This window comes from Balaenoptera acutorostrata, chromosome 15 (genome assembly GCF_949987535.1).
Source record: "Balaenoptera acutorostrata chromosome 15, mBalAcu1.1, whole genome shotgun sequence".
In the NCBI taxonomy this organism is placed as follows: Eukaryota; Metazoa; Chordata; class Mammalia; order Artiodactyla; family Balaenopteridae; genus Balaenoptera; species Balaenoptera acutorostrata.
In genome coordinates, this window is record NC_080078.1 from 1,001,891 (window position 1) to 1,023,227 (window position 21,337).

At 57.7% G+C, this 21,337-nt stretch overlaps 1 protein-coding gene across 1 annotated transcript in view; it reads left to right on the forward strand.

Annotated features, from left to right (window-relative positions):
* Nucleotides 1-74: 74 nt before the first annotated feature.
* LOC130704888 (uncharacterized) overlaps nt 75-21,337 on the forward strand; it is a 51,026-nt gene continuing 29,763 nt past the window's right edge. The window contains exons 1-2 of the mRNA XM_057529348.1: nt 75-145; nt 2,766-2,831. The gene's annotated coding sequence lies outside the window, so the exon portion shown is untranslated. The remainder of the gene's footprint in view (nt 146-2,765; nt 2,832-21,337) is intronic.

Here is a 21,337-nt window from a genome sequence, read left to right on the forward strand (position 1 = left end):
CCAATTATGTAAATGGTCAATTCATTCGTGAAACTCTTTGTGCTATGAGAATATCTATTTTCCTCTGCAGCCTCCTGACCGCAGGTACCCAGGTAGCCAAAACTTGGACCAAAAGGACCTCCTGGGTATCACAGTCTTGGAATGGGTAAGGCTTTGCCAGGGTTTGCCTGAGTCTCGTACAGGCAACGTCCCTCTTAAGTTTTTGTGAGACATGGTAATAGGTGGAACCACTTTATTTTTTAAATTTAAAATAAGTTTTTAGCCACGCCTTGAGGCTTGCGGGATCTTAGTTCCCGAACCAGGGACTGAACCCAGGGCCACGGCAGTGAAAGCTCCAAGTCCTAACCACTGGACTGCCAGGGAAGTCCCAGAACCACTTTATTTATATAAATGATAATCACTGTCACTTCTCTTGGCCGGTATTTTAAGAGGCTCTGGGTAGCAGTTGTCGGAGATTACATTTGTGATGCAGGCCTGAGACACAGCCATCAGATATTTTTTGACATTTAGATTATAGATATTTTGAAATGAGTGAGGGAAGCTGTATCCATAGGATTTTTTCAAGTGTAGGTGACAGACACAGATGTGAAACCATCTTCTGCCCCAAAAGGAGAACAGACGGGCTTTTCTCTGGGCTGAAAAGACCCAGAGAGTCGCATGATGTCTTTCTCCGCCTCTTAGCTCTGCGGGCGTGTGGGCCCTACTCTCAGACGGGCTGTCGCCTGTGCTGTGGCAGAATCAACAGCCTGCACACCTCAGGAGCTTTCCTTTCCCCGTATTCCCAGTGAAAGTCCCAGGATTGAATCTCCTTAGACCAACCTGGGTCACGTGCCTGTCCTTGAACCAATCACTGTTTAAACAAAAAGTTAATGTTGGGAATTCCCTGGCCGTCCAGTGGCTAGGACTCGACGCTTTCACTACTGTGGGTTCAATCGTTGGTTGGAGAACTAAGATCCTGCAAGCCATGCAATACGGCCAAAAAAAAAAAAAAAAAGTGAATGTAAAAGCAACTTCCCATGCATCTGGGAGTTTAAAAAATAATTCTAACTAATGTATGTCAAAGAAGAAATCGTAAGTGGAAAGTACAAAATATTTAGACCTCCCCACTGGAAACCACTCATCTACTTTCTGTTCCTACGGCTTTGCCTGTCCTGGGCATTTCCTATAAACGGGCTCACCTTCTGTGGCCTTTCATGTCGGCTTCTCTCCCTCAGCCTTCGAGGTTCATCTATGTTGTAGCCTGTGTCAGTGCTTCGTTCCTTTTGGAGAAGCCCATTCTTGCTTGTTCAGTAATGGGGAGGATTAAATGACATCCCACTTGCAAGAGGGCCTCGTTTAGGGCCTGGCACATACAGGGCGCTTGATAGAGTCCCCTTCCGTTCACGGGTCATTGGAATCCACTGGCAGCGCCCCACGCACAGGCCCTCGTGCCATCGGTGGCCCCAGCCTCTCCACGCCCAGGCTTCTGCAAGTAGCAGAAAGAGCAGGAGGGGCGATGTAAAGCGACCTGCCCGGTCCCCTAACCGTCAGGGCTGTGAGGTCCTTAATGCCACCATCCCGTCTCTGGAGAAAGGCCGCGATGATACCGAAGCTGGGTCTTTCTGTAACAGGACGTCAATTCCTAAGCCGGCACAAGAGCTGCAGAGGCAGCGAGGCCCAGCACGGCGACCGGGGTCAGCCTCAGGGCTGTCTGCAGATCTCCCTCAGCTCGGCAGCCCTGCAGCCAAGGACAGAGAGTCTTGGTGCTTGTGGACCCTGGTTGTTACCCCCAGCCTCGCCACCGGCCTTCCTCTGCCCCCAGCGGGTGCAACCTGGTCTCGTGGCACGGCTGCATGTCCGGCAGTCGCCTGTGCGGCACAGTGTGTGTGCGCTCAGCGGTCGCAAAGAGCCTTGAATAAGCAGCAGCACGGAAATAAGACAGTTCTAACCAGGGGGCTCCGGGACTCAGAAACGACCTTTTACCGCACCTACTTATCTAGAAAAAGATAGTGAGCAATTAATTTCTTATAAACCAGGTTTATCTAAGTTGAGGGAAGGGATAGGATATAAAGATTAAAGGCAACCCTTTGAAAATCACATATATTTTATTACAGAAACAAAACCCTGAGACTACGTGAAATTCGAATTTTTCCCGAGGGAAATGAATGACTACCATTAAAACCGAGCCCAGTTTATAAGGGTCCAGGGAGAGGTTCACCCGGAAAGGGCATAAATCCTCTTCCCAGGGAGCATTTAAAGATCATTTCCGAGATGCCTGCCGCCCAGGGTCAGAAGTGAAAGCATCACTTTCCCGTGGAGGCCGGTGGTGCCCTCTGAGGCAGGCGCCCGCTGTGTGGCCTAGGGGTGCCCTGAGCTTTGGAGTTTTATGTCAGCAGGAGTATTTTTATTTAACGTCACATGGTCAACACAAAGAAAATCCTCTATTTTTGGACCTAGTTCCAGCAGGGCACAGAATTGAGAGTTTAGCTTGTCACTTTGTTTTCTGCCGAACTTAGTCAAGCTCAAATATTACAATCTTTTTGTTCCTGGAGTGAGGCTTTCTGCCCTCGTTAGAAATATTGAAAACTGCCTTGTACCCACATCTTGCACTATTTGTTTAGTTCTTTAATAAATGAAACCTTAATCCATGTACAATTTCTGAAAGCCTTTCTTTCAATATTTTAAGAAGTTATTTCCCCTGATAAGAAGCCGTCTTGTTGCCCCCTGTCAAGCCAAACGACAAAGCCTGCCAGGCTGGTTATTGTTCGTACTCTTTTCTTTTACAGGGAGAGGACGGAAAGCCAGCATGTGGCTTTGATAAACGTTTGCCCAATTGGATCGCATTCAAGTTGGTGTGTAAAACAGTGGGTCCAGAGTGGTGGGTGGGGCTAGGGAGGGGGCAGGATGAAGTGGAAAGATACCCAAGCCCTGCCCCCAGGCCCTGGCACTAACTTGCTGATGACCTTGGACAATTCCCTTCCCTGCCCCGGGCCTCTGTTTCCTCATCTGTAAAATGGGCAGATTGGCCGGGTGGCCTCCGGGTGCCTCTGAACCATTCCTCTGTGCTCCTGCCCTCTGATGGGGACAGGGCCCTGGGGGATGGACTGGAGTTGGTTTTGTCTGAGCGGGGAGGGAGCGGAGTGGGCTGGGAGGTCGGGGCGGGCCCGCCTTCCTGAAGGCCCATTCTGTGTCTGTGGACTGCGCCCAGGGCCTGTACCACATGCAGGTTCTGAGAAGGCAGATTGGGCACAGCACATGGACTTCCTGACCAACAGAACTTTCCAGGAACGCCAGGGCCTTCCATGGGAGGTGGTGATTGCCCTCCCTGGGGAGGTGCTGGGACCAGGTGGTCATTGGGGCTAAGGGCGGTACCAGGAGGTCTGCACTGGGGAGACTGGACTCAAAGTGTGTTTTTGGTTTTTTTTTAAATTTATTTATGTATTTATTTACTTTTGGCTGTGTTGGGTCTTCATTGCTACACGTGGGCTTTCTCTGGTTGCAGCGAGCCAGGGCTACTCTTCGTTGTGGTGCGCGGGCTTCTCATTGCAGTGACTTGTCTTTGTTGCGGAACACGGGCTCGAGGCACATGGGCTTCAGTAGTTGTAGCACGCAGGCTCAGTAGTTGTGGCTCGCGAGCTCTAGAGCACAGGCTCAGTAGTTGTGGCTCATGGGCTTAGTTGCTCCGCGGCATGTGGGATCTTCCCGGACCAGGGCTCGAACCTGTGTCCCCTGCATTGGCAGGCCGATTCTTAATCGCTGTGCCACCAGGGAAGCCCTCGACTCAAAGTGTTTTGAAGGCCTTTCCAAATCCCAGCGTCTGTGGTTCTGTGCGTCAGGGTGGACTGATGACCACAAGGAGATGTGGCTAAATCCCACTAGAGCGTCCCCAGCAAAACACACAACTAAACTCAACAGGGTCCGGCCGCGCCAAGTGCTGGCAGGAACGGGGAGCAACTGGAGCGCCGCTGCCTTGCTGCTGGGAGCGCCGATCAGGGCAGGCACCGTGAAGAGCAGTTTAGCTGCTTCTCATAAAGGGAAACAGACACCTACCATATGACTCAGCAATCCCATTCCTGGGTATTTACCCAGGAGAAATGAAAATTATGTCCACACCAACAATTATGTTCACAGTGGCTTTCTTCATAGTGACCAAAAACGGAACACAACCCAAATGTTTCCAGCAGGTGAACGGTTAACAAACTGGGGTCCATCCACGTGATGGATCATTACTCTGGGCACGTGACAGTGTGGATGGACCCCAAAACAGGACAAGGAGGGCAGGAAGCCAAGCACAGAAGGCAGCGTGCTCTGTGAGTCCGTTCGTGTGATGTTCTGGAAAAGGCAAGATTATGGATCAGTGGTTGGCAGGGTGGGGGAGAGGGGCAGGTTTGAATGCAAATGGGGGGCCCCAGGGGATGAGGGATCTGCTGTATCTTGGCTGTGATGGTGTTTGCAGGACTGTGTATTTGTCTACACTCTTGGAACTGTGTGTCATGAGTGAATCCTAAGCTGCGTAAATTGAAGAAGGGCAAGTAAACGATTCAAGCAAAGAGCAGACAAATGATAGGAAATTCTCACCCCAGCCCAAAGGAGGCGCTGTCTTGGAATGAAGGCCCGTCATACCCGTTAGGATGGCTAATGTGCACACACACAGATGTAGAGGAAACAAGTGTTGGCTGGGATGTGGAGGAATTGGAGCCCTTGGGCACTGTTCACGGGGTGTAAAATGGTGCAGCCATGGTGTGAAAACCATGTGGCAGTTCCTCAAAACACTGAGCATAGAATTATGATGTGATCCAGCAATTCCACTTCTGGGTTTGCCCAAAAGAATTGAAAGCTGGGTCTTGAAGAGATATGTCAACATGCACACCCACGTTCACAGCAGCATTATTCACTGTAGCCAGAGAGTGGAAGCAACCCAAGTGCCCATGCACAGACAGACGGACAAACACGGTGTGGTCTCTCCCTACAGTGGGAAATCATTCAGCCTTAAAAAGGAAGGAAATCTTGACACCTGCTACAACGTGGATGAGCCTTTTTTTTTTTAAACTTTTTTTTTAGTGGTTTGAGAGACGGCAATTTTTTAAAATTAATTAATTAATTAATTAATTAATTAATTTTTGGCTGTGTTGGGTCTTTGTTGCTGCACGCGGGCTTTCTCTAGTTGCTGAGAGCGGGGGCTACTCTTCGTTGCGGTGCGCGGGCTTCTCATTGCAGTGGCTTCTCTTGTTGTGGAACACGGGCTCTAGGCGCGCGGGCTTCAGTAGTTGTGGCACGTGGGCTCAGTAGTTGTGGCACGTGGGCTCTAGAGCGCAGGCTCAGTAGCTGTGGCGCATGGGCTTAGTTGCTCTGCGGCATGTGGGATCTTCCCAGACCAGGGCTCAAACCCGTGTCCCCTGCATTGGCAGGCGGATTTTTAACCACTGCGCCACCAGGGAAGTCCTGGATGAGCCTTTAGAATATTGTGCTCAGTGACCTAAGCCTGTGTAGGTGCTGAGGGTTCCAAGGGCCCTGTCCTGTAGCCCACGGTGGGGAGGGGGGCAGACACGGAACCAGGACTTAGAGGTGTGGTGAGCTCCAGGGGGAGCAGTGTGGGGCTGGGGCCCAGGTTCCAGGGCTCTTTGCAGCTGGGTGCTGCCAAGCCGTCCTCAGGAAGCTGCAGCTCAGCCGGGTCCCAGGTGATGTCTGGGGCGTGGGCAGCTGAGTGATGGAAAAGGTGGCAAGCGTCTGGCACTCGGAGGTTTTGGATTCACTTTTTTACACCTAAGTCCCGGTAGATGGAGTCTTATTTCTTTTCTTCTTTCCTGAAATTTACTGATATTGTTGTTGTTGTTGTTAGAATAACTAACGTGTTCATACCCTACAATATCCCAGTACACAAAGGGGTCCAGGGTGAAGTCAGCCTCTGTGTACAGCAGGTGTGGCCAATGTCCTGCCCAGGTACTGTCACCTCAGCTCCTCAGTGCACACAGGTCTGCTTTCCACTGCCTGGGCCTGCACTGCATTGCTGGGGGCATACTCTGAAAGTGCTGAAGTCACTCATCCATCCATCCATCCATCCATCCTTTCTTCCATCCATACATTCTTCTCTCCATGTATCCATCCATCTATCCATCCATTCTTCCATCCATCCAGGGGTGAAATGTTTGCTTGGTCACTCAGTCAATGAACATGTTCTGTTAGGAGCTGGCCTGAGGGGACCCCCAGATGCCCACCAGCTCACTGCAGAGAAGAGACCGATGCTGAGCAAACAGCTGAAGGTCAAGGCAGAGTCATGTAGAAACAGGAATAACTCCACCCAACAAACGGAACAGGCAAGAATTTCAAAGGAGGTTGAAAGCAAGGTGGAAATACTCCCCTAGGAAAACAACTTTGAAACGTAAGATGGACCTATAAGCAAAGAGGTTCTAGAAACACAGGATCTACTGCCTGGTGAAAAGGTCAGTCATGACACTTTGTCACAGACGTGACATGTTGGGGTGGTGGGGGTGAAGAATTAGTTGGGACTTTTATCAGTTTCCATGGTCACACATTTCTGTACTATTTGAATTTTTAGCATATTTCAGAAAAGAAAGAAAAGGGGAAAGAAGGAAATGTACTCCTGGCCGTTGTAGCAGGGGATTTTGCACTGTGTAGACGCACCCAGAGCCCCCAGGCGAACCCAGGCCGGGATCTGAGTTGGGTCTGGCAGGAATGAGCTGCAGGGCGGCCCCCAGCCCCAGGGAGAGCTGGGTGGGGAGTGCCTGCGTTACCAGAGAACACCTCTGGGGGGCAGCAGAGGCCACAGAACGCTCTCAGCGTGCAGAGCAGGGACAGGGCTGAACCCAGTGTGGGCGGAGGAACGGAGGAGCCCTGTCCTCCCCTGCGCCGGGAAGGGGGCGTCCTCCTTCCCTCGAGCCTTCCCACCCCCATCCACACTAGGGCAGGGCTGGCCCCCTGCCTCTTCCCCAGAGGCCAGGAGCCAATTCTATTCTCGGTCTCTCTCCTTCTCTGTCTCTCTCTCCCCTGCCCACCCCTCTGTCTCTGTCTCTCTCCCCACCCCAACTCCCACCTGCTTCTCTGGGTATCTCCCTCTCCCCATCCAAAGAGCCATCTAATGACAAACCTCTTTGTCCTTCAAAGGTGTCGAGATCTGTCATTTATGTCACAGGCACTTGAAGAGCTTGTCCTGAGGGCCGGACCCTGAGCTATGCACTGCAGGGCTAGCAGGAAGTCCAAGTCCAACCCCAACCCCTGGGGAGACCGTAGGACACTCACAATTACCAGGATTATAAATCAGACCACAGCATGAGCGTTAGAGATCAGGACTAGGAAATATAAGCTGGACTAGACTGTCAAGGCCATAATGAAACACAAAGTGGGTGCATGTTGGCCACTGGATCCTCCACAGTCACTGTGATTGGGCCTCAGGTTTAGTTTTGAGCTTCCTGGTAGCCACAGAGAAAAGGGAAACAAGATCAGGCACCCAGGTACCTACCTCCCTGCTCATGGTCAGAAGCACCAGGCTGTCCAGACTCCACAGGGAAGACTGTCCTCTCCCAGGCTTTCTGGAGGGGCCACTGAGGTGTCAGGGCGACACCTGGGCACTCTAACTGCCCCTTGCTGGGATATAGCCCCAAAGCATCACTCGGACAGGAGGGTTGAGGGGATGGAAGGCAAGGACCCAGCCTCCCCCGGGGCTAAACCTTGAGGAATCGAGGGCCTTGACATTCTCTGACTAAATAGCAGGGCTCTAGGCCAGGTTAGGTTTATATTTTTATAACTTAAAAAAATTGAGGCATGAAGTACATGCAGTAGATGCACTTGGTGTGCCGTCCTGAGTTTTGACAAACGCATGTGATCGTATAAGCGTGACCGCGGTGCCCCATCTGCCCAGTTCCCTCCTGTCCCCCAGCCCCCGTGACCCCTGGTCTCTTCTCTGTCCCCGTAGTTTTGCCTTTTCCAAAATGTCATCTGAACAGAACCCCATGGAATGTGCTGGCAGGGCTGTTGAGGGGGTGAGCTGTGCAGGCATGCGTGTGTAAGTGTTTGCATGTGTGTGTACCTGTGCGTGTGTGTGTCTCCGGTCCCTCCTCGTGCGCTGGTAGGCCCCGTCTGCCCACCACCCTCTCTGGCTGACTTGCCACCTCCGCTAGGGATGAGCTCCCTTGGGAATGAACCGCCATCGCTTGTCAGCTGACAGTCCTCCCCCCTTGTTTTCAAGTGATTCCTAACTGCCAGCCCGCCACGAAGGCCATGGCCCCCACTCCACCTCCTGGGCACTGCTGGGCACTTTTTTTTTTTTCTTTATTTTTTTGGCTGTGTTGGGTCTTCGTTTCTGTGTGAGGGCTTTCTCTAGTTGCGGCAAGCAGGGGCCACTCTTCATCGCGGTGCGCGGGCCTCTCACTATCGCGGCCTCTCTTGTTGCGGAGCACAGGCTCCAGACGCGCAGGCTCAGTAGTTGTGGCTCACGGGCCTAGTTGCTCCGCGGCATGTGGGATCTTCCCAGACCAGGGCTCGAACCCGTGTCCCCTGCATTGGCAGGCAGATTCTCAACCACTGGGCCACCAGGGAAGCCCTGGGCACTTTTGTAAAGACACACGAGTGACATCGGAAAGTGAGGCTGTGGCGCGGGGACCCCATGGGCACCGCCCCTGAAGGGGCCCTTGTTCTGCTGCACCTCGTGTCCGTCCTCCCCGCTGGACGCTGGGGGCAAGCGGGGCCGTGCGGGTACCTCCATCCTGGCTCTTGGCATGCGGCTGTCCTGGCGACCCTCCAGCGCAAGAGAAGTCAGACCTTTGGGGGTGGGGGGCACACAGTGGGGGCTTTTCAATTCATCTGGGTTGCGGTTATGCTGAGCCCTCCCGGGGGGGCCAGTCAGCTGCCACCAGCGATTCCCCGATGTCCCGGCCGCCCGCTCTGGGGGGCAAGCTCTCGGCGTTCCCGCTCAGCTCACCTTCCCCGCTCCCCACTCCGTGGCTGGCCAGGAGCCCTGAGCCCCACCGCCACCGTTGGAGGAGCCAAGGCCCGAGCCTTTCCCTCCCCACAACGAGCGTCAAGCTGGCTGTGTCACGGTCCCGGGAGGACAGCATGCTTTGCAGAGCGCGGCTGGGACACTGGCAAGGAAGCTGGCAGTGGCCTGCCTCTTACTGTTACGGCTGTCGACACACTGGGCCTCGCATCGCCTTGGGCCCTTAGAGGGGCTTCTCCATCCGCCGCGTGTCCGGGGAGGCTCCAGCGCCCCTGCACAGGGCGGGGGGCAGGGGAACTCACTCTGGGACGAGGCCCTGCAGAGCAGGCCCCTCCTGGGGGACCCGGGTCTGGATGCAGGTGTGTGGGCGGTGGCACTGCAGGGCGAGGAGGGCGGTGGGCCTGCCGCCCGCTCCTGCCCACCCCCCTGCACATCAGACTTGGCTCCATCACCAGGAGGCCGTCCGGCAACAGCCTCCTGCACCTTCTCTCCTGTACCGGAAGGGCGTCCCCGCTCCCGGCCCGTCCTCTACCCGCATCTCTCCCGCCGCCGCGTGTCTGGTTTCCCTCCGCAGCCTCCAGGGCCGTGGCCCCCGAAAGCCTGCACTCTGGGAGCAGAGTGGCCTGAAACCAGAGACATGAACACCGGGGGATTTGGCTTAAACTCATTAAACCCCGTGAACCCGCCTGCCGAATGATCCCAGCCTGCGCCTGCCTGGTCTTTTAATCTCGTCCGGGCCTCGGGATAATTTGTTTAGCTGTGCCGATCAGTTGAAGGTTGATTCAATTGGACTGGGGTTATTTATTTGTGCCCGGATTTGCTAAGTGTCATTGGAGGTACATGAGGTCTTCATTACGGTGGCGAGATGGCTTCATTAGGGTGACGGCCACTCCTGCCCCCCCCCCCCGCCCTTCTCCGAGCGCCCAGGCCCCTCCCGCCTAGCGAGGGCGTGGCAGCCCCGGGGGGCTGGTTCCCTGGTGCAGCCTGGCTTGGGGGGTGAGCACGCGTTGAGGGGCCGGAGACCCAGGTTCTGATCCATGCTCTACGTTGACCACCTGTGTGGTTCTGCTCAGGAAAGGGTCACTCCTAAATGAGTCTGGGTGGCCTGCTCTCCTGCAGTCATCCCCCCGGAAGGACCCTAAAGGCATCCACCTCCCCAAGCCTCAGTTTTCCCATCCACAGACTGGGAACACCCATCTTCCCTCTTGCCGCCTTTGGGGTGGGCTGCATAGTCTGCGAGCCCCTGTGACTTGTGCACGCGGGCGCCAAGGTCACAGGGAGGGCAGGTGGGGTCCGCGGGCCGGCAGAGCGCACTGCCCAGAGCTAGGCTCTCTCTCCACGCAGCTGGGAATGATGGATGGTGCTGCGGGGCCGCCCTGGCTGAGCAGACCTGGCAGTTTGCCGCTCTCCTGCCCCGGGGTCAGACGCCTGGCTGGTTCCTCTTCCCAGTCCTGTGTCCTCCTAGCCCGTCCTGGGCATCGACTCTGGGGCTTGTGCCTGGGGCCGTGGGCGGGCAGGTGGGAGGCCCCAACCCTGTGACAGGGCTGCCCCCCGGTCCCCCCCTCCCAGCCAGCAGGCTCTCTGGCACAGAGCAGGCACCGAGGATAAGAGAGTTCTGGGTGGAGCTGGAGGGCCCAGGCCACAGGCTAGAGCGACCGAGGTCAGCGGAGGTGAGCAAGGGGTGGGGGTGCCCGCCAAGGAGTACCCGCCGCACCCCGAGATTGCCAAGAGGGCTGGAGTGCTGGCCGTCCTTCCCCATCGCTGACCTAGGAGCCCAGAGCAGGGCAGGGTGGGCAAAGATCCTGCCCACGCTCCCCACCCAGGGGCACCCCAGAACCAGCGGGCTTGTCCTTCCATCCCTTCTAGGAGAGGAACCAGAGCCATAGGCAAGCGTCCCCCTGGGTGGTATTTCCTAAGCGAATACCCTGTGTTCTAAGAGCTCAGTGGGTCTCAGCAGCTTAGGCTGATCCCTTACCTGAACCTGGAGGAATCTGAGGCCCAGAGAGGGGAAGGAGTGCCCCCAAGGTCACACAGCGCACCGGGGGCAGAGCAGGGACCACCGCTGAGGGCCACACGAGGAAGACACTGGTACTGACCCAGGAGCCAAGCCGTCCATCTGCAGACATCAGTTTGTTAAGGCTCAGAGAGGTTAGGGGACCTCTCTAGAGAGGTTGTCCGGGGCTGCACAGCTGCCTCACTGCAGAACTGACTGCAGACCTGTCTGCTTCTGCACCCATCCCTGTACCTCCCTGTGCAAGACAGGCATCAGGGCTGTTCTGGGAAAGGCTTGGGGATCCCCCTGGAAGCCAACCCTGAGAGGAGGGTCTGAGAAGGAGTGCTGTCATTGGGGGGTGCTCTCAGGGCAGGGGGGAGTGAGTCAGGGAAGGGTACACGTCACCCTGTGGACGGCTGCAGCTCCCCCCTGCTCAGGGCCCTGGGCGACACTGTGGGGCATCCCTCAAAGCCATCCCCCCGCCCCCAGGTACTGGAGGTATTTCTACACCAACTCCATCAGGCGCTGGTGAATGTCTGTGTCCTGGACCATCTCCTCCTGTGATGTCTCATGGTCCTCATGTCACCAGAAGGAGACACCAGATGGAAAAACTGAGGCTCAGAGAGTCTTGACTGGGTCAGAGCCCAAGCAGCCACACGAAGAAGCCTTCCCTCCTTTTCTCCAGCTGGGTCCCACCCCTCATCAGGCTCCTGTGCTGCCCTTACATGTCCCACCGGGCCGTGAGCCCCCCAGGGAAGGGTTTGTTTCTAACTCACCTGAATGCCCCCAGCCGCCCGCATGCTCTGGGCCCCAGGAAAGGGTCAGTCATGTCCTGGGTCGGTATCTGGATGGTCTGCCTTACTGTGTGTTCCAGTTACCTGTGCTGTATGACAAACCATACAGCAACGATTTTACTATAGCTCCTGACTTGGTGGGTCAGGAATCCGGGCTGGGCTCAGGTGGGCGGGTCTGCTCCACGTGGCGTTGATGAGAGGCCACCTGGGGTGATGTTTGTCCTTCTGAGACTGGCTTATTTCACTGAGCCTCATGTCTTCCAGGTTCATCCATGCTGTAGCAGGTGTCAGAATTTCCTTCCTTTTTAAGGCTGAATCATATCCCATTGTGTGGATGGACCACATTTTATTATCCATTCATCCACTGATGGTCACTTGGGGTTGTTTCGCTTTTTGGCTACAGTGAATAATGGTGCTGTGACTGTGGGTGTACACATATCTGAGTCTGAGTCCCCGTACACTTTTTTTTTTTTGGCCATGCCACATGGCATGTGGGATCTTAGTTCCCTGGCCAGGGATCCAATCCATGACCCCTGCAGTGGAAGCGTGGAGTCCTAACCACTGGACCACCAGGGAAGGTCCCCCGCCATACACTCTTGAGCCCACAGATTAAGGGGAGGGGGTGCAGGCTCCTCATCAACAGGAGGAGGGCAAGGACTTGCAGCATCTTTGGGCCACCACGCCGTGCTGTGCAGAGAGAGAGGTTGCCTGGACACTTTGGGTCACGTAGCAAATCGGGAGGCAGCAGAAGAGATGGCAGATGGTGGAGGAAAGGGGAGCTGGGGGCCCGGTATCTGGGGTCTGGGGGGATGGGTGGGAAGCAAAAGTGGCCTGAGAAGTGAAAGCAGGGGCTGGAAGCCTCTGGAGAGGGCGGGGCTGTGGTCCTCAGGTCTGGCCAAGGGGGGTGTGGTTTCAGAGGACACAGGTGGCCTGGGTGTGAGTCTGGGCTCTGCCATCCAGGAGCTCCGTGACCTGAGCTCTCAAATGTCCTCCCTCGGGGGATGGGGGGAAATAGCACAGCTGCCCTCGCAGGATGTAGAGAGAATTCAGCGGGGAACTCCTGCAAGCCTCTTGCCTTATCAGCCGGGTGATGAGAGGGGCTGTAGACTCACCTCCAAGGGCCCAAGGTTATGCCCACATGGATCAAAGTCGGGAGGGCTGGGGGCTGGGGGCGGGCGGCCTCCCAGAGGACCGGGCAGAGCAGGGCTGGTGGTTCCGTCTGGTGCAGCAGGGCTCACCACCTGCGGCAGCATCCTGGCGGCCTCCCGCTCGAGGCCGTGGTGCTGGGCCGGCTCTCCTCCCGGGGCCCCTGCCCTCGGAAGGCTGGACCAGCTTCCTTACTGGGACAGGGCCGATCGGGGGAGCCTTCCAGGGCCTTCTGCCTCTTGGGGGAGAGAACCTCTGTGGCCGTACCTGCAGGCAGTTCCCCCAGAGTCCCGGCCACGAGAGTGCTGGGTGTGATCCCCCACCACCACGGGCTGGGGCCGGGAGCCCTGACTCTGGCGGGGGTGGGGACACTGGGGCCTGAGAAAACGGCACCGGGAGCGTCCGCAGGCGCTCAGTGTATGCTCAGCGCGTGATGTACGAGGGGTGACTAAGCCACCCAGGCTGGCCCTGCCGACCAGCAGTGGGTGTCCTGCCCTGGCACCTGGAGGGGTGAGGCTGGGGGGGGCACCTTCCGCGGGTCGCTGCCTCCCCGCACAAGCGGAATCCCGCCCGCACCATCTCCGCGAGCCTGCCTTTCGTAGCACGTCAGCCAAGTTCCGATTCCCCCAAGGCTGCCTCACCAAATATTCCTTCTTTCTCATCACCGTAATTTTTCATTTGTTGGTTAAGCTGCACCTGGGGTTCTCAGAAATCCACTCGCTCCCTTGCAACTCGCCAGCTTCTCCAGTGTCTCGTCCTCCCCTGCCTCATTCCTTCTTCTTCTGGAGGAGGAGGAGGAACCTGGCCATTGGGGGAGCAGCGGGGCACGTGGGGAGGGTGGCAGCTCCCGGTGCAACCTGTAGGGCTTTGCCTGGAAACGGGGGGCCTCAAGCCACGATCTCAGCTGGAGAGAAGGAAGCCCGATCTGTCTGTGCACCCTTTCCAGGCACCGTGGACTAGAAAGATTCGTCAGGCTTGACCAAAGTTTTCCAGCACCTTCCACGTGCCAGGAGCTCTCTTCGTGCCCCGGTGATATTATCTTGTTGAACACTGAAGACCACACCCGCTGCGGTCCCCCTTTTGTCCCCAGACAGCCAGGCTCAGGAAGGCGTGTGGCTGGCCCCAGGTCACCTGGACGGGGGTGAGCGGAGGTGGGATTCCAGTCTGGTTGGGAAGAGGAGACCCGTGGAGAGGAAGCTGCGGCCCAGAGGGCTCGTGGCCTTGGGCTGGCACCCCCGGCAGGGGCACAGCACGGGCAGAGCAGGCGGTCGGGAAGCTCGACGTCCCGCGAAGGAGCAGGAGCCAAGGCTGGGGCTGCGTCCCGGCCTCCGCGCGGCTTGTCCGAGCCCTCGGCCTCCGGGGACTCTCTGCTCACCTGCAGCGGCGCCCGGGGGGGGTTATCAGGAGGGCGGCGGGGCGGAGGCAGGAGCCCTCCGGAGACTGGGCACACGGCCAGAGCCCAGGCGGACTGGGCACCTCGGGGCCTGGGGAAGCTGTCACCTAGCAGGGCTGGCAGGGAGCCGCACAGGAGAAGCGGCCTGGTTGACTGCAGACCCCAAGCCCAGAGGCACCCCCGCTGCTATTCCCCCAGTTCCTGCCTTTCCGAGATGGTCCAGGGCCCCGCTCCCGCCCCGCGGCAAGAGGGCCGGAGCCCCAGGCCAAGGATGCTGTTCCCTCCCTCCCTCCCTCCCTCCCATCCAAGCAGCCAGCGGCCATCAGGACAGGGAGGGAGCTCTGCTGGGCACGGGGATATGGTGGTGACATGATCACAGAGGCCACCGTTTAGCAGGAGAGAGGGAACAAACAGGGAACAACAGGTCCGTAATGTGTGCTCCGGGGGCTGAGCCTTGTGGGAGGAATAACGGGGCCGCCGGCTTGGGTTGCGGGCCTGGGGAGTCTCTGATGAAGGGACATTTGGGCTGGGGCAGCGGGGAGGCGAGCAGGCCATGGGGATGGAGACGAGGAATCAGCTGTGTGAGGGCCTGACGATGGGGGGTGGGGACACAGGTGAGATGGGAGCCTGCCATTCACTGAGCAGCTGTGTCCTGGGCCAGCAGGTGGGGTGGGGCAGGTGCAGGGCCCCTCACTGCACTGTCCCCTCCCCCGGCCCCCACTGGCAGCTCCTCATCCAGGACGCCTGCCCGCCCGGGCTGGAACAGGCCTGAGTCCTGGGGGAGGGACGTGAAGACACAGACAAGCCTCTCTCCTCGGATGACAGTATCGCTCGTCACTGACAGGAAGCAGCTCTGCGCTTCCCACAGACCCTGAGGGCTTGGGCTGTGTGTTTTTAACCCATTATACAGATTATTATTCCATTAGTGGAGTCACACAGTGGGGGCCGCGGGACTTTCATCTCCAAAAGGCCTTGCGAACATTGATCACTAAAAATTAATTACAGCATTCTAATCTCCAAATGCCTCTAGGCTGCAATATTCCCTTCCTGTGTCAGCTGAGAGAAACACAGCCCTGGTTACGGGAAGCTCCTGGTGGGGGATCGTTCACAAGGCAGTGGGGCAGGAGTCAGACGCGTGGGGAGAAGGGGTGAGCGGCCCTGTTCCTCCAGCCCCTGGCCCTCCGGCCGCGCTGTACTAGGGATGGAGCCCAGTTCTGTGCTGAGGTCTCGTGCCCTCCTGCAAGGAAGCCATTTGCCAACCTTGAGGGGCTGTGTCCCTCTGCTTCTGCGACATCCCCGGGGGGATTTGAGGAGGAGAGGCTGCATGATGCTGGACGACCCCCCACCCCGGACCCCCATTTCTCATCAGTTACTTGGTCTCTGGGACCCCTTCCCATCCTGATTCCCCCAAATCCGAGAGAAGCTTCTGGCACCCTGCTGCCTTGCCAGGCTGACTCTCTGGTGTAAACTCCAATTCAGCCAGAAGGTTGAACTAATAATGAAGGTTCTCCGGATTCATTATGTTTCCTGGGTTTCTCTCCCCTTGGGAGCCCTTGATGTCAGATGAGCAGATTTGGGGAAGCAGGGTGGCCAGGCGGCGGGCCGTCCTCAGGGTGGACCAGGGCAGGCTCAGTGGGTGTTGGATGCAAAGACCCGGGGGCCTTCTGCCTGGGTACTGTGTGCCCGGCACATGGATGTGTGTGTGCACGGTGTGTGTGGCCCCTACAACCCAAGATTCAGAAAGCCAGGGCTATTCAGGCCTTCAGGGCCTGACGGGTGCTTGGGGATGGGCGTGCCCGGCCACGTGCCCCAAACACATGGAGAAGGGGTTGTGCCTGGTCTCGGGACTCTTGGAAGGGTGCTGATGAAGCACGGTTTTGCAGGCCCCAGGTTGCAGGGGACGGTCCTGGTTAGTCCTGACTTAGCAGAGTGCAGGGGGTCAGGGAACTCTCAACCAGGCCTCAGGTTGGTCCAACGCCCGGGCTGGTGGCAGGACTGGAGTGGACACCTGGTGAGCAGGAGGCCATGGCTGAGGGTCTCCCATCGGAGACCAGGGCGGGGCGTGCTGATTCGGGCCTCCAGAGAAGGGCTCTGATGATGGTACCACCACGCTGGCAGTGACTGACGGCTGTCTGTGTCAAGCTCGTGGGCGTGCGGGGTGGGATTCTGCGCAGTGGCGAGCAGCACGGGAGGCTGTGCAGTGACGCTGGGAAGGCCACGCACACCAGACCCCGGTCAAGAGCTGGGAACCCGAGCCTCGCGGACCGAGCCGCAGTGCCGCGTCTGGGGTGAGGGTCGCCTGGCCCCCCATCCTGGCGTGGCCTCCGAGGGGCTGCGCACCCCCGGGTGAGTCAGTCCCTGTCTCTGAATGGCAGCGTCCTTGCCGGCAAGGCCTGAACTCTGAGGTGCTCTAAGAGGTAGAAATCGTGCGTGTAAAACACTGGCCCAGGGCCCGCCTGGCGCGAGGAGGAACACAGCCCATCGGGTGCTTAGTGGCTGATCGCTGACCTGTTTATGGAGCGGGCCTTCTCCAGGGCTGGGGGGCATGAGTGCGCACGGCTGCCTTCGAGGAGCTTCCCTCCTCGCTGAAGGGACAGACGTTCGACAAGCAGCTCCAGTCTAGTGCACTCAGTGCTGTGACGGGGAAAGAGGGGCTGTGGGTGCCCAGAACAGGGGGTGGGGTTCTCAGGGGAGAGTTCCATGAAGAGCTCTCCCAGCTTAGACCTAATGAGTGAGTAGCTCTTCTCCAGGTGAAGCTGTGTAGAGAGTTCTGGAAGGAGGAGGCGGCGTGTGCATAGGCCTAGGGAGAAAGAGTATGCGCAGACCGTGAGCTGGTAACGGTGGTGACTGTGACGGTGATGATGATGATGGTGATGGGGATAATGGTGATGATGAGGGTGGCGATGATGGTGATGCTGGTGGTGATGATGATAATCATGGTGATGGTGGTGATAATGGAGTGATGATGGTGATGGGGATAATGGTGATGTTGATTGTGGAGATAATGATGGTGATGATGATGATGGCAATGATAATAGTGATGGTGATGATGGCAGTGATGAAAGTGTTGATAATAGTGGCGATAGAGGTAATAGTGATGGTGGTGGTGGAGATGATAATGATGATGTTTATGGTGATGATGGTGATGATGGAGGTAATGGTGACGGTGATGACGGTGACGACGGCAGTGATGATGAGACAGCAGTAGCAGCAGCCTCCTCCACCCCTGGTCAGGGGTCCAGGTCAGCTGAGGGGACCAGAACAAGAGTGCTGGCTCGTTAGGGACTTAGCTGACTTTTCCTCTGCTCCTTTGCTGTCTGATCCCTCCGCCTTTTCCACGCTCCCGTGCAGACTGTACCCCCTGGGTTCCTCCTGTCTGTCTTCAGACAGGGCTTTGGTTTGTGCTATGTCCCATCCCAGGGATGAGGACCATCCAGGCTTCAGTGTCCCTCAGCTGTATCCCAAGTCCTCCACGGATGGCCACTCCCAGTCTGGTCAGTTGAGGGGGGTGAGTTTCCATCTGGGAAGGGTAGGCCACCTCTCCCTGGTCCCCTCACCAGAGCAGCCCCTGCAATGAGGTGAAAGCTGGCAGCTGCTGGAGCGCTGTTTCCAAGGCTGGCTGCAACCAGGGGCCTTATCAGGCAGGACTCATCCCTCTGACTCTCCCCTAAGCCCACCCTCCTGGACCCAGCTACATCTTCCCAACTTCTTCCTTAAGAGCAAGTAATTGGGATTTGAAATTAAGATCAATTTGGAGGTTCTAGAAATCCTGTAGGGACCCCATGCGGCCATGGTGCAGTTTCTATTGGAAATGAACCAATCTGTGAGCCTCTGCCCCTAACTGGCCCCCAGCCCACATGGGCACTGGTTGGGGAGCCCACGCTCCCCTTCCCCCTGTGACAAGGAGCTGGCTGAGAACACAGGACACAGGCCCTTCCCGGAGGTGTGGCCTGGTTATTCTCCCCACGCTTCCTAGTCTCCTCCAGACCCTCCAAAGGCGTCCATGCCCCGCCCTGGCCTCCTCCCTCCCACCACACCCTGCACCAGGCACTCAGCGGGTACCGGGCATGGGGCTACGCTCACCTTTTTACAGGTGACAGAACTGAGGCCCACGAGGCAGACCTCTCCAGCCTCTGAGCCCGGATGCTTAGCCACGAGGCCACGGGCCCAGCTCACCTCCGCCTCCCACCGTGTTCCAGCCACATGAGCTCCCCCTCAGTCCCGCTCCTGTGTACTGGCACAACGTTCTAACACTAGCAAAGCAGTCAGCCTTTCATGTTCCCTTGATGCCTCCCATCTCTGGGGCTGAGCCCTGAGCTGCCTCGAGGCCCCTGGGTGGGGAGGAGGGAGGATCCCATCCGGAACAGACGGGTGAAAGAAAGGTCAGCCCAGGGTGCAGAGCCAGCTCACAGCGAGGGGGATGGTTGGGACAGCCCGGCTCTGTGAGTGAGGACATCCTCTCGGTTCCCTTGACTCCTATTTAGCATTTCAACGGCCAGGCTGGCAGTGATGTCCTTGAGTCTTGCTGATGAGTGAGGGCGAGAGAATCCTGGATGGGGTGCAGTAAAGGGGAGTTCTGGTCCTGGTGACGGTGGAGAGGCAGGGAGGTGGGGAGGGGCCGGGGGGAGTAGCCAGGACCTCTGGCGTCCAAGGGGCTTTGGGTGTGGGGACACACGAGAACTTGGGGGCTTCCGCCCTGGTGCAGCGTGGGGAGACTGAAGGCCCCTCGGCTGTGCCCTGCCCACTTCTGACACAACATAGGCAGGAAGAAGCCAGGGAGATGGGCAGGACAGGGTCCTGGCTCCGCGTGCCCTGTGTGGGTGTTCGGTACACTTGGAAGTCCCGGAGGCTGCAGACCAGCAGGGAAGGGCCGTCAGGGATGGAGAGGCCGCAGCCTGGGCGGACCTTGTGACCGGGGCAGACGGCCTTGAGAGAGGACGACACGGAGCCGTCCTCGTGAACGTGGCAGCAGCGTGGTTGCCCGGCCCTCCCCGCAGACGTCCCAGCAGGACCTGATACGCTCACCAGCTTGGCAAGCAGCTCCCAGCTTTTAATCTGTGGGAGAAGCGACCGTTTATATTTCAGATCACATGAAGTTAATTTGCACTCCAAGTTCAAGAGAGCTCCTGAGAAGGTACAAATGTGATTTCTTAACAGCTGTTCCTGTAGGACTCAATATGACAGAAATGATGAGAAGTGAGGATTCGTTTTTAGAGAGAAAGAGACGCTCTCTCCCCAGAGCCGGCCCTGGATGGCGGCATCAGATGGGAGGAGTTGCGGGAGCGTGGGGGGCCACCTGCGCACCTCGTACGATGTCGCTGACCCACAGCTGCCCTGTTGCTGCTTGAATACCACCAGTGATGGGGAGCTCACCACCTCCAGGGCAGCCCATCTAAAGCTGGTCAGGTTGGCTGTGGGACGGTCTCTCCAGTGTTGGTCAAATCTGCTTCTGTTGATTGTGTTCTGCCCTCTGAAGATGTATGAATCACCCCCCCCTCCTCCTCCTGCCTGTCTGGTGTCTGAAGGTGGTCAGCTCATCCTCCCCTTCTGCTGACCACCTCCAGTTCCTTAACCGTGTGTCCTAAGCTGGTGTCCGGGTCCTCCCATCCTGTCCCTGGGATGTTCTGATCTGCCAATGTCCCTAAAGTCAGGCACTCGGAACCAAATAGAATGTTCCTTTTTCTGACCAACCGGCCAAGAGTCCTATCACTTTCCTGCTTCTGGACACCGCACCTCCAGCCAGATGGCCAAAGATCACCTTGAGTGTGACCTTCGAGGTGCGCTGCTGGCCCACCTGGTTGACATCCAGGGAGAAGCCACATGTGACCGGTTCCGTGCCAATTGCTGTGGGAGGTTGGGCAGGGGACGTGGCTGCGGGAGCGGTAGGTCTAGTCCAGGCACCGAGCTGACACTGATGCGGGCTGTGGTTTTAGGGTGAACCCAGCTGTCACGTCTTCCCTGCCATCCCGCCCCATACCCATCTGGGCCCTGATGATTGGACCAGGGCTGGTCACCTGACTTAAGCTAGACCAATCACATCAGCAGTTGGGGTAGCAGGTCAGTCCCTGCAGGTGGCTGCGGGGCAGCTTTATTCCCATGGGGTCTGGGAAATCTGATGTCCATTTGCAGAGAAAGAAGAGAGATGGGGTGGGGGAAGCCATGCGGAGAGAGGAGTAAAACGTAAAGCAAATGCAGAGAGGTGGGGGTGGGCGCACACCCCCAGAGCCCCCCTGTGACACCCGCCCTCCCAGCCACGTAGACCCACAAGGTCCCACGGGGGGGGAGAGGGGTGCTGGGGGTCTGGCCCTGTGCCCTTCCTGGTGCCAGGATTCTCCAACGTCCTTGGGACCCACCTCAACCTTGAGGAAAGATCCAAGGCAACCCAAAGCCCCCACCTCTCAGGGTCCCACCCTCCTTGCTGCCCAGGGTGACACAGGCCAACAGACAATGAGGGGCCGACAGCCCATTGCCTGGGGCTCCTGGAGGCTGTGTCATCTTGTAACTTTTGTAATTTTTTCCCGCCACTCCTTGGGGATGTTTACTGGCTACTGGCCCTGTACCTGCCCAGGTGTGGAACCCGCCAGTTGGGGCCAGGGGAGGATTGTCCAGGTTGAGGCAGCACGATTCAGTGCTTGGCCAAGAGTGGTTAAGGCCAGCGTGGGTTCAGCCTTTCCTGGCCCCTGCTCTGGCGTGAGCAAGGGGCCTGCCCTCTCTGAGCCCCCAATCTCTCCCCTGCAGAACGGGGACAGTTATGTCCCCCGCCTCACAGGCCTGCTGCGGCTGCTCTAGGAGCCGGTGTCGGTAGCGCGCCTGGCACAGGACCAGTCCCGTGGAAGGCAGGTCCGCGATGGGAGGATGCCTTGCAAGATGGCGCACTCACGTGGCTGGCAGGGGGTGCTGGCAGAGGGCCAGAGGCCTCAGTTCCCCTCCACGCGGGCCTCCCCCCCGGCCCCCTCTGCACCACCCCTGTGCTCCGGGGGCAGGCACATGGCCTTTTATGAGCCCAGCCTCAGACGTCAGACAGCAGCTGTTATGAGCGGAATTGTGCCCCCTCCAAATTCGTGCGCCGGCGTCCTCACCCC